Here is a 10000-nt window from a genome sequence, read left to right on the forward strand (position 1 = left end):
GGAGCGGGGTTTTTCGAGGTGGGGTGCGGGGGGGATGCGCCGCGTCGAGGGGGGGTGCGGTGGGGTGTGCCGTGACGCGGGGTGGGGTGGTGTGGATGCAGCGGGTTTTCCGAGGTGGGGTGGGGTGGTGTGGATGCAGCGGGTTTTCCGAGGTGGGGTGCGCGGGGGCGTCGTGGGGGGGTGACGCGGGGTGGGGTGGGTCGAGCGGGGTTTTCGGAGGCGTGGAGGGAGCGGGGTTTTTCGAGGTGGGGTGCGGGGGGGGCGTCGTGGGGGGGTGCGGTGGGGTGGGGGGGTGCGCCGTGTCGTGGGGGGTGACGCGGGGTGGGGTGGGTCGAGCGGGGTTTTCGGAGGCGTGGCGGGGTGCTGTGGAGGGAGCGGGGTTTTTCGAGGTGGGGTGCGGGGGTGCGCCGTGTCGTGGGGGGGGTGACGCGGGGTGGGGTGGGTCGAGCGGGGTTTTCGGAGGCGTGGAGGGAGCGGGGTTTTTCGAGGTGGGTGCGGGGGGGGCGTTGTGGGGGGGTGCGCCGTGTCGTGGCGGGTGACGCGGGGTGGGGTGGGTCGAGCGGGGTTTTCGGAGGCGTGGCGGGGTGCTGTGGAGGGAGCGGGGTTTTTCGAGGTGGGGTGCGGGGGGGCGTCGTGGGGGGGTGCGCCGTGTCGTGGGGGGGTGACGCGGGGTGGGGTGGGTCGAGCGGGGTTTTTGGAGGAGAGGTGGGGTGCTGTGGATGGAGCGCGGTTTTTCGAGGTGGGGTGGGGGGGGGGGGGGCGTCGTGGGGGGGTGCCCTGGGGTGGGGGGTGCGCCGTGACGCGGGGTGGGGTGGGTCGAGCGGGGTTTTTGGAGGAGAGGTGGGGTGCTGTGGAGGGAGCGCGGTTTTTCGAGGTGGGGTGCGGGGGGGCGTCGTGGGGGGGTGCGGTGGGGTGGGGGGGTGCGCCGTGTCGTGGGGGAGTGACGCGGGGTTGGGGTGGTCAAGCGGGGTTTTTGGAGGAGAGGTGGGGTGCTGTGGAGGGAGCGGGGTTTTTCGAGGTGGGGTGCGGGGGGGCGTCGTGGGGGGTGACGCGGGGTGGGGGTGGTCGAGCGGGGTTTTTGGAGGAGAGGTGGGGTGCTGTGGAGGGAGCGCGGTTTTTCGAGGTGGGGTGCGGGGGGGGGCGTCGTGGGGGGGTGCGGTGGGGTGGGGGGGTGCGCCGTGTCGTGGGGGAGTGACGCGGGGTTGGGGTGGGTCGAGCGGGGTTTTTGGAGGAGAGGTGGGGTGCTGTGGAGGGAGCGGGGTTTTTCGAGGTGGGGTGCGGGGGGGCGTCGTGGGGGGTGACGCGGGGTGGGGGTGGTCGAGCGGGGTTTTTGGAGGAGAGGTGGGGTGCTGTGGAGGGAGCGCGGTTTTTCGAGGTGGGGTGCGGGGGGGCGTCGTGGGGGGGTGCGGTGGGGTGGGGGGGTGCGCCGTGTCGTGGGGGAGTGACGCGGGGTTGGGGTGGGTCGAGCGGGGTTTTTGGAGGAGAGGTGGGGTGCTCTGGAGGGAGCGGGGTTTTTCGAGGTGGGGTGCGGGGGGGCGTCGTGGGGGGTGACGCGGGGTGGGGGTGGTCGAGCGGGGTTTTCGGAGGCGTGGAGGGAGCGGGGTTTTTCGAGGTGGGGTGCGGGGGGGGCGTCGTGGGGGGGTGCGGTGGGGTGGGGGGGTGCGCCGTGTCGTGGGGGGTGACGCGGGGTGGGGTGGGTCGAGCGGGGTTTTCGGAGGCGTGGCGGGGTGCTGTGGAGGGAGCGGGGTTTTTCGAGGTGGGGTGCGGGGGTGCGCCGTGTCGTGGGGGGGGTGACGCGGGGTGGGGTGGGTCGAGCGGGGTTTTCGGAGGCGTGGAGGGAGCGGGGTTTTTCGAGGTGGGTGCGGGGGGGGCGTTGTGGGGGGGTGCGCCGTGTCGTGGCGGGTGACGCGGGGTGGGGTGGGTCGAGCGGGGTTTTCGGAGGCGTGGCGGGGTGCTGTGGAGGGAGCGGGGTTTTTCGAGGTGGGGTGCGGGGGGGCGTCGTGGGGGGGTGCGCCGTGTCGTGGGGGGGTGACGCGGGGTGGGGTGGGTCGAGCGGGGTTTTTGGAGGAGAGGTGGGGTGCTGTGGATGGAGCGCGGTTTTTCGAGGTGGGGTGGGGGGGGGGGGGGGCGTCGTGGGGGGGTGCCCTGGGGTGGGGGGTGCGCCGTGACGCGGGGTGGGGTGGGTCGAGCGGGGTTTTTGGAGGAGAGGTGGGGTGCTGTGGAGGGAGCGCGGTTTTTCGAGGTGGGGTGCGGGGGGGCGTCGTGGGGGGGTGCGGTGGGGTGGGGGGGTGCGCCGTGTCGTGGGGGAGTGACGCGGGGTTGGGGTGGTCAAGCGGGGTTTTTGGAGGAGAGGTGGGGTGCTGTGGAGGGAGCGGGGTTTTTCGAGGTGGGGTGCGGGGGGGCGTCGTGGGGGGTGACGCGGGGTGGGGGTGGTCGAGCGGGGTTTTTGGAGGAGAGGTGGGGTGCTGTGGAGGGAGCGCGGTTTTTCGAGGTGGGGTGCGGGGGGGGGCGTCGTGGGGGGGTGCGGTGGGGTGGGGGGGTGCGCCGTGTCGTGGGGGAGTGACGCGGGGTTGGGGTGGGTCGAGCGGGGTTTTTGGAGGAGAGGTGGGGTGCTGTGGAGGGAGCGGGGTTTTTCGAGGTGGGGTGCGGGGGGGCGTCGTGGGGGGTGACGCGGGGTGGGGGTGGTCGAGCGGGGTTTTTGGAGGAGAGGTGGGGTGCTGTGGAGGGAGCGCGGTTTTTCGAGGTGGGGTGCGGGGGGGCGTCGTGGGGGGGTGCGGTGGGGTGGGGGGGTGCGCCGTGTCGTGGGGGAGTGACGCGGGGTTGGGGTGGGTCGAGCGGGGTTTTTGGAGGAGAGGTGGGGTGCTGTGGAGGGAGCGGGGTTTTTCGAGGTGGGGTGCGGGGGGGCGTCGTGGGGGGTGACGCGGGGTGGGGGTGGTCGAGCGGGGTTTTTGGAGGAGAGGTGGGGTGCTGTGGAGGGAGCGCGGTTTTTCGAGGTGGGAAGCGGGGGGGCGTCGTGGGGGGGTGCGGTGGGGTGGGGGGGTGCGCCGTGTCGTGGGGGAGTGACGCGGGGTTGGGGTGGGTCGAGCGGGGTTTTTGGAGGAGAGGTGGGGTGCTGTGGAGGGAGCGGGGTTTTTCGAGGTGGGGTGCGGGGGGGCGTCGTGGGGGGTGACGCGGGGTGGGGGTGGTCGAGCGGGGTTTTTGGAGGAGAGGTGGGGTGCTGTGGAGGGAGCGCGGTTTTTCGAGGTGGGAAGCGGGGGGGCGTCGTGGGGGGGTGCGCCGTGTCGTGGGGGGGAGACGCGGGGTGGGGTGGGTCGAGCGGGGTTTTCGGAGGCGTGGAGGGAGCGGGGTTTTTCGAGGTGGGTGCGGGGGGGGCGTTGTGGGGGGGTGCGCCGTGTCGTGGCGGGTGACGCGGGGTGGGGTGGGTCGAGCGGGGTTTTCGGAGGCGTGGCGGGGTGCTGTGGAGGGAGCGGGGTTTTTCGAGGTGGGGTGCGGGGGGGCGTCGTGGGGGGGTGCGCCGTGTCGTGGGGGGGTGACGCGGAGTGGGGTGGGTCGAGCGGGGTTTTTGGAGGAGAGGTGGGGTGCTGTGGATGGTGCGCGGTTTTTCGAGGTGGGGTGGGGGGGGGGGCGTCGTGGGGGGGTGCCCTGGGGTGGGGGGTGCGCCGTGACGCGGGGTGCGGTGGGTCGAGCGGGGTTTTTGGAGGAGAGGTGGGGTGCTGTGGAGGGAGCGCGGTTTTTCGAGGTGGGGTGCGGGGGGGCGTCGTGGGGGGGTGCGGTGGGGTGGGGGGGTGCGCCGTGTCGTGGGGGAGTGACGCGGGGTTGGGGTGGTCAAGCGGGGTTTTTGGAGGAGAGGTGGGGTGCTGTGGAGGGAGCGGGGTTTTTCGAGGTGGGGTGCGGGGGGGCGTCGTGGGGGGTGACGCGGGGTGGGGGTGGTCGAGCGGGGTTTTTGGAGGAGAGGTGGGGTGCTGTGGAGGGAGCGCGGTTTTTCGAGGTGGGGTGCGGGGGGGGGCGTCGTGGGGGGGTGCGGTGGGGTGGGGGGGTGCGCCGTGTCGTGGGGGGGTGACGCGGGGTGGGGTGGGTCGAGCGGGGTTTTTCGAGGTGGGGTGCGGGGGGGGGGGATATGCGCCGCGTCGTGGGGGGGTGCGGTGGGGTGGGGGGGTGCGCCGTGTCCTGGGGGAGTGACGCGGGGTTGGGTGGGTCGAGTGGGGTTTTTCGAGGTGGGGTGCGGGGGGGGGGGGGGGATATGCGCCGCGTCGTGGGGGGGTGCGGTGGGGTGTGGGGGGTGTGCCGTGTCGTGGGGGGCTGACGCGAGGTGGGGTGGGTCGAGCGGGGTTTTCGGAGGCGTGGTGGGGTGGTATGGAGGGAGCGGGGTTTTTCGAGGTGGGGTGCGGGGCGGCGTCGTTGGGGGGTGCGGTGGGGTGGGGGGTGCGCCGTGTCGTGGGGGGGAGACGCGGGGTGGGGTGGGTCGAGCGGGGTTTTCGGAGGCGTGGTGGTGTGGCGTGGAGGGAGCGGGGTTTTTCGAGGTGGGGTGCGGGGGGGGGCGTCGTGGGGGGGTGCGGTGGGGTGGGGGGTGCGCCGTGTCGTGGGGGGGTGACGCGGGGTGGGGTGGGTCGAGCGCGGTTTTTCGAGGTGGGGTGCGGGGGGGGGGGGATATGCGCCGCGTCGTGGGGGGGTGCGGTGGGGTGGGGGGGTGCGCCGTGTCCTGGGGGAGTGACGCGGGGTTGGGTGGGTCGAGTGGGGTTTTTCGAGGTGGGGTGCGGGGGGGGGGGGATATGCGCCGCGTCGTGGGGGGGTGCGGTGGGGTGTGGGGGGTGTGCCGTGTCCTGGGGGGCTGACGCGAGGTGGGGTGGGTTGAGCGGGGTTTTCGGAGGCGTGGTGGGGTGGTATGGAGGGAGCGGGGTTTTTCGAGGTGGGGTGCGGGGCGGCGTCGTTGGGCTGTGCGGTGGGGTGGGGGGTGCGCCATGTCGTGGGGGGGTGACGCGGGGTGGGGTGGGTCGAGCGGGGTTTTCGGAGGCATTTGTGGTGTGGCGTGGAGGGAGCGGGGTTTTTCGAGGTGGGGTGCGGGGGGGGCGTCGTGGGGGGGTGCGGTGGGGTGGGGGGGTGTGCCGTGTCATGGGGGTGACGCGGGGTTGGGTTGGGTGGGGGAGTGACGAGGGGGGAAGGGGCGAAATTTGGAGGGGAGGGCGAATTTTTGGGGCGGGGGGGGAGGGGTGGGGTGGTGTGTGTTGAGGGGGGGGCGAAATTTCGAGGGGGGGAAGGGGAGGGGTGGTGTGGTGTGGTGTGTGTTGAGGGGGGGGGGTGGGGTGGTGTGTGTTGAGGGCGGGGGGGGGATTTTTCTGGGGGGGGGGGAGGGGTGGTGTGGTGTGGGGTGGTGTGTGTTGAGGGGGGGGGGGCGAATTTTTGGGGGGGGGGGGGGGGTGGTGGGGTGGTGTGTGTTGAGGGGTGGGCGAAATTTGGAGGGGGGGAAGGGGAGGGGTGGTGTGGTGTGTGTTGAGGGGGGGGGGGGGGATTTTTGAGAGGGGGGGGAGGGGTGGTGTGGTGTGTGTTCAGGGGGGGGGGGAAAGGGTGGGGAGGTGTGTATTGAGGGGGGGGGGCGAATTTTTGGGGGGGGGGGGAGGGGTGGTGTGTGTTGGGGCCGGGGGGTGGGGGGGCAAATTTTGGAGGGGGGGGAGGGGTGGTGTGGTGTGGTGTGTGTTGAGGGGGGTGGCCGAATTTTTGGGGGGGGGGGGGGGGGTGGGGTGGTGTGTGTTGGGGGGGTGCGAATTTTTTGGGGGCGGGGGCGGGGGAGGGGTTGGGTGGTGTGTGTTGAGGGGGGGGCGAAATTTGGAGGGGGGGAAGGGGAGGGGTGGTGTGGTGTGTGTTGAGGGGGGGGGGGGGGAGGGGTGGTGTGTGTTGAGGGGGGGGGGGTGGGGAGGGGTGGTGTGGCGTGGTGTGTGTTGAGGGGGGGGGCGAATTTTTGGGGGGGGAAGGGGCGAAATTTGGACGGGGGTGCGAATTTTTGGGGGGGGGGGAGGGGTGGGGTGGTGTGTGTTGAGGGGAAGGTGAAATTTGGAGGGGGGGAAGGGGAGGGGTGGTGTGGTGTGGTGTGGTGTGTGTTGAGGGGGGTGGCCGAATTTTTTTTGGGGGGGGGGTGGAGTGGTGTGTGTTGGGGGGGGGGGGGGGCGAATTTTTTGGGGGCGGGGGGGGGGGAGGGGTGGTGTGGTGTGTGTTGAGGGGGGGGGGGGGGAGGGGTGGTGTGGTGTGGTGTGGTGTGTGTTGGGGGGGGGGTGGGGGTGGTGTGTGTTGAGGGGGGAGGGGTGGGAAATTTTTGGGGGGGGGCGAATTTTGGAGGGGGGGGGGAGCGGTGGTGTGGTGTGGTGTGTGTTGAGGGGGGGTGGGCGAATTTTTGGGGGGGGAAGGGGCGAAATTTGGAGGGGGGGGCGAATTTTTGGGGCGGGGGGGGAGGGGTGGGGTGGTGTGTGTTGAGGGGGGGGCGAAATTTCGAGGGGGGGAAGGGGAGGGGTGGTGTGGTGTGTGTTGAGGGGGGGGGGTGGGGTGGTGTGTGTTGAGGGGGGGGGGGGGCGAATTTTGGAGGGGGGGGGAGGGGTGGTGTGGTGTGGTGTGTGTTGAGGGGGGGGGGCAATTTTTTGGGGGGGGGGGGGCAAAATTTGGAGGGGGGGGGGGGGGGGGTGGTGTGGTGTGGTGTGTGTTGAGGGGGGGGGGGGGGATTTTTGAGGGGGGGGGGGGGAGGGGTGGTGTGGTGTGTGTTGAGGGGGGGGAGGGGAATTTTTGAGGGGGGGGGGAGGGGTTGTGTGGTGTGTGTTGGGGGGGGGGGGGTGTGTTGGGGGGGGGGGGGGGAGGGGTGGTGTGGTGTGGTGTGTGTTGAGGGGGGGGGGGGATTTTTGAGGGGGGGGGAGGGGTGGTGTGGTGTTTGTTGAGGGGGGGGGGGGTGGGGAGGTGTGTATTGAGGGGGGGGGGCGCAAATTTTGGAGGGGGGGAGGGGGTGTGTGGTGTGGTGTGTGTTGAGGGGGGTGGCCGAATTTTTGGGGGGGGGGTGGGGTGGTGTGTGTTGGGGGGGGGGCGAATTTTTTGGGGGCGGGGGGGGGAGGGGTGGGGTGGTGTGTGTTGAGGGGGGGGCGAAATTTGGAGGGGGGGAAGGGGAGGGGTGGTGTGGTGTGTGTTGAGGGGGGGGGATTTTTGAGGGGGGGGGAGGGGTGGTGTGGTGTGGTGTGTGTTGAGGGGGGGGGGGGGGATTTTTGAGGGGGGGGAGGCGTGGTGTGGGGTGATGTGGTGTGGTGTGTGTTGAGGGGGGGGGGCGAATTTTTGGGGGGGGAAGGGGCGAAATTTGGACCGGGGGGGGCGAATTTTTTGGGGGGGGCGGGAGGGGTGGGGTGGTGTGTGTTGAGGGGAAGGCGAAATTTGGAGGGGGGAAGGGGAGGGTTGGTGTGGTGTGGTGTGGTGTGTGTTGAGGGGGGGGGGGGCGAATTTTGGAGGGGGGGGGGGGAGGGGTGGTGTGTGTTGAGGGGGGGGGCCAATTTTTTGGGGGGGGGGGGCAAAATTTGGAGGGGGGGGGGGAGGGGTGGTGTGGTGTGGTGTGTGTTGGGGGGGGGGGGGGGAGGGGTGGTGTTTTGTGAGTTGAGGGGGGGGGGGATTTTTGAGGGGGGGGGGAGGGGTGGTGTGGTGTGTGTTGAGGGGGGGGGGATGTGGTGGTGTGTGTTGAGGGGGGGGGGGGGGGGGGGGAATTTTTGGGGGGGGGGGAAATTTTCGGGGGGGGGGGAGGGGAGGTGTGGGGTGGTGTGTGTTGAGGGGGGTGGGGGGCGAATTTTGGAGGGGGGGGAGGGGTGGTGTGGTGTGGTGTGTGTTGAGGGGGGGGCCAATTTTTTGGGGGGGGGGGGGGGGGGCAAAATTTGGAGGGGGGGGGGGAGGGGTGGTGTTTTGTGTGTTGAGGGGGGGGGGGGGAATTTTTGAGGGGGGGGAGGGGTGGTGAGGTGTGTGTTGGGGGGGGGGGGGGGTGGGGTGGTGTGTGTTGGGGGGGGGGGGGATTTTTGGGGGGGGGGAGGGGTGGTGTGGGGTGGTGTGTGTTGAGGGGGGTGGGGGGGGGAGGGGTGGTGTGGTGTGGTGTGTGTTGAGGGGGGGGGGGGGAGGGGCGAATTTTTGGGGGGGAGAAGGGGCGAAATTTGGAGGGGGGGGGGAGGGGTGGGGTGGTGTGTGTTGAGGGGGGGGCGAAATTTGGAGGGGGGGAAGGGGAGGGGTGGTGTGGTGTGGTGTGGTGTGTGTTGAGGGAGGGGGGGGGAAGGGTGGGGAGGTGTGTATTGAGGGGAGGGGGGGGGGGGGGGGGCGAATTTTTGGGGGGGGGGGGGAGGGGTGGTGTGTGTTGGGGGCGGGGGGAAGGGTGGGGAGGTGTGTATTGAGGGGGGGGGGGGGGCGAATTTTGGGGGGGGGGGGGGGGAGGGGTGGTGTGGTGTGGTGTGGTGTGTGTTGAGGGGGGTGGCCGAATTTTTTGGGGGGGAGGGGTGGTGTGGTGTGTGTTGAGGGGGGGGGGTGGGGTGGTGTGTGTTGAGGGGGGGGGGGGGAGGGGTGGTGTGGTGTGGTGTGTGTTGAGGGGGGTGGCCGAATTTTTTTGGGGGGGGTGGGTGGAGTGGTGTGTGTTGGGGGGGGGGGGGGGGGGCGAATTTTTTGGGGGCGGGGGGGGGGGAGGGGTGGTGTGGTGTGTGTTGAGGGGGGGGGGAAGGGGTGGTGTGGTGTGTGTTGGGGGGGGGGGGGTGGGGTGGTGTGTGTTGAGGGGGGAGGGGTGGGAAATTTTTGGGGGGGGGGGCGAATTTTGGAGGGGGGGGGGAGCGGTGGTGTGGTGTGGTGTGTGTTGAGGGGGGGGGCGAATTTTTGGGGGGGGAAGGGGCGAAATTTGGAGGGGGGGCGAATTTTTGGGGCGGGGGGGGAGGGGTGGGGTGGTGTGTGTTGAGGGGGGGGCGAAATTTCGAGGGGGGGAAGGGGAGGGGTGGTGTGGTGTGTGTTGAGGGGGGGGGGGGATTTTTGAGGGGGGGGGGGAGGGGTGGTGTGGTGTGTGTTGAGGGGTGGGGTGGGGTGGTGTGTGTTTAGGGGGGGGGGGGGGGGGGCGAATTTTGGAGGGGGGGGAGGGGTGATGTGGTGTGGTGTGTGTTGAGGGGGTGGGCCAATTTTTTTGGGGGGGGGGGCAAAATTTGGAGGGGGGGGGGAGGGGTGGTATTTTGTGTGTTGAGGGGGGGGGGGGATTTTTGAGGGGGGGGGAGGGGTGGTGTGGTGTGTGTTGAGGGGGGGGGGATATGGTGGTGTGTGTTGAGGGGGGGGGGGAAATTTTTGAGGGGGGGGGAAAATTTTTTGGGGGGGGGGGAGGGGAGGTGTGGGGTGGTGTGTGTTGAGGGGGGTGGGGGGTGAATTTTGGAGGGGGGGGGAGGGGTGGTGTGGTGTGGTGTGTGTTGAGGGGGGGGCCAATTTTTTGGGGGGGGGGGGGGGCAAAATTTGGAGGGGGGGGGAGGGGTGGTGTGGTGTGGTGTGTTTTGAGGGGGGGGGGGGGAGGGGTGGTGTTTTGTGTGTTGAGGGGGGGGGGGGATTTTTGAGGGGGGGGGAGGGGTGGTGTGGTGTGTGTTGGGGGGGGGGGGGTGGGGTGGTGTGTGTTGAGGGGGGGGGGGGGGAATTTTTGGGGGGGGGGAGGGGTGTTGTGGGGTGGTGTGTGTTGAGGGGGGTGGGGGGGGGAGGGGTGGTGTGGTGTGGTGTGTGTTGAGGGGGGGGGGGGGGGGGGGCGAATTTTTGGGGGGGAGAAGGGGCGAAATTTGGAGGGGGGGGGGGAGGGGTGGGGTGGTGTGTGTTGAGGGGGGGGCGAAATTTGGAGGGGGGGAAGGGGAGGGGTGGTGTGGTGTGGTGTGGTGTGTGTTGAGGGGGGGGGGGGGGAAGGGTGGGGAGGTGTGTATTGAGGGGGGGGGGCGAGTTTTTGGGGGGGGGGGGAGGGGTGGTGTGTGTTGGGGGCGGGGGGGGGGGGGGGGAAGGGTGG

This window comes from Lygodium microphyllum, chromosome 16 (genome assembly GCF_053477565.2).
Source record: "Lygodium microphyllum isolate KBCC chromosome 16, Lygodium_microphyllum_v1.1.10, whole genome shotgun sequence".
Classification (NCBI taxonomy): domain Eukaryota; kingdom Viridiplantae; phylum Streptophyta; class Polypodiopsida; order Schizaeales; family Lygodiaceae; genus Lygodium; species Lygodium microphyllum.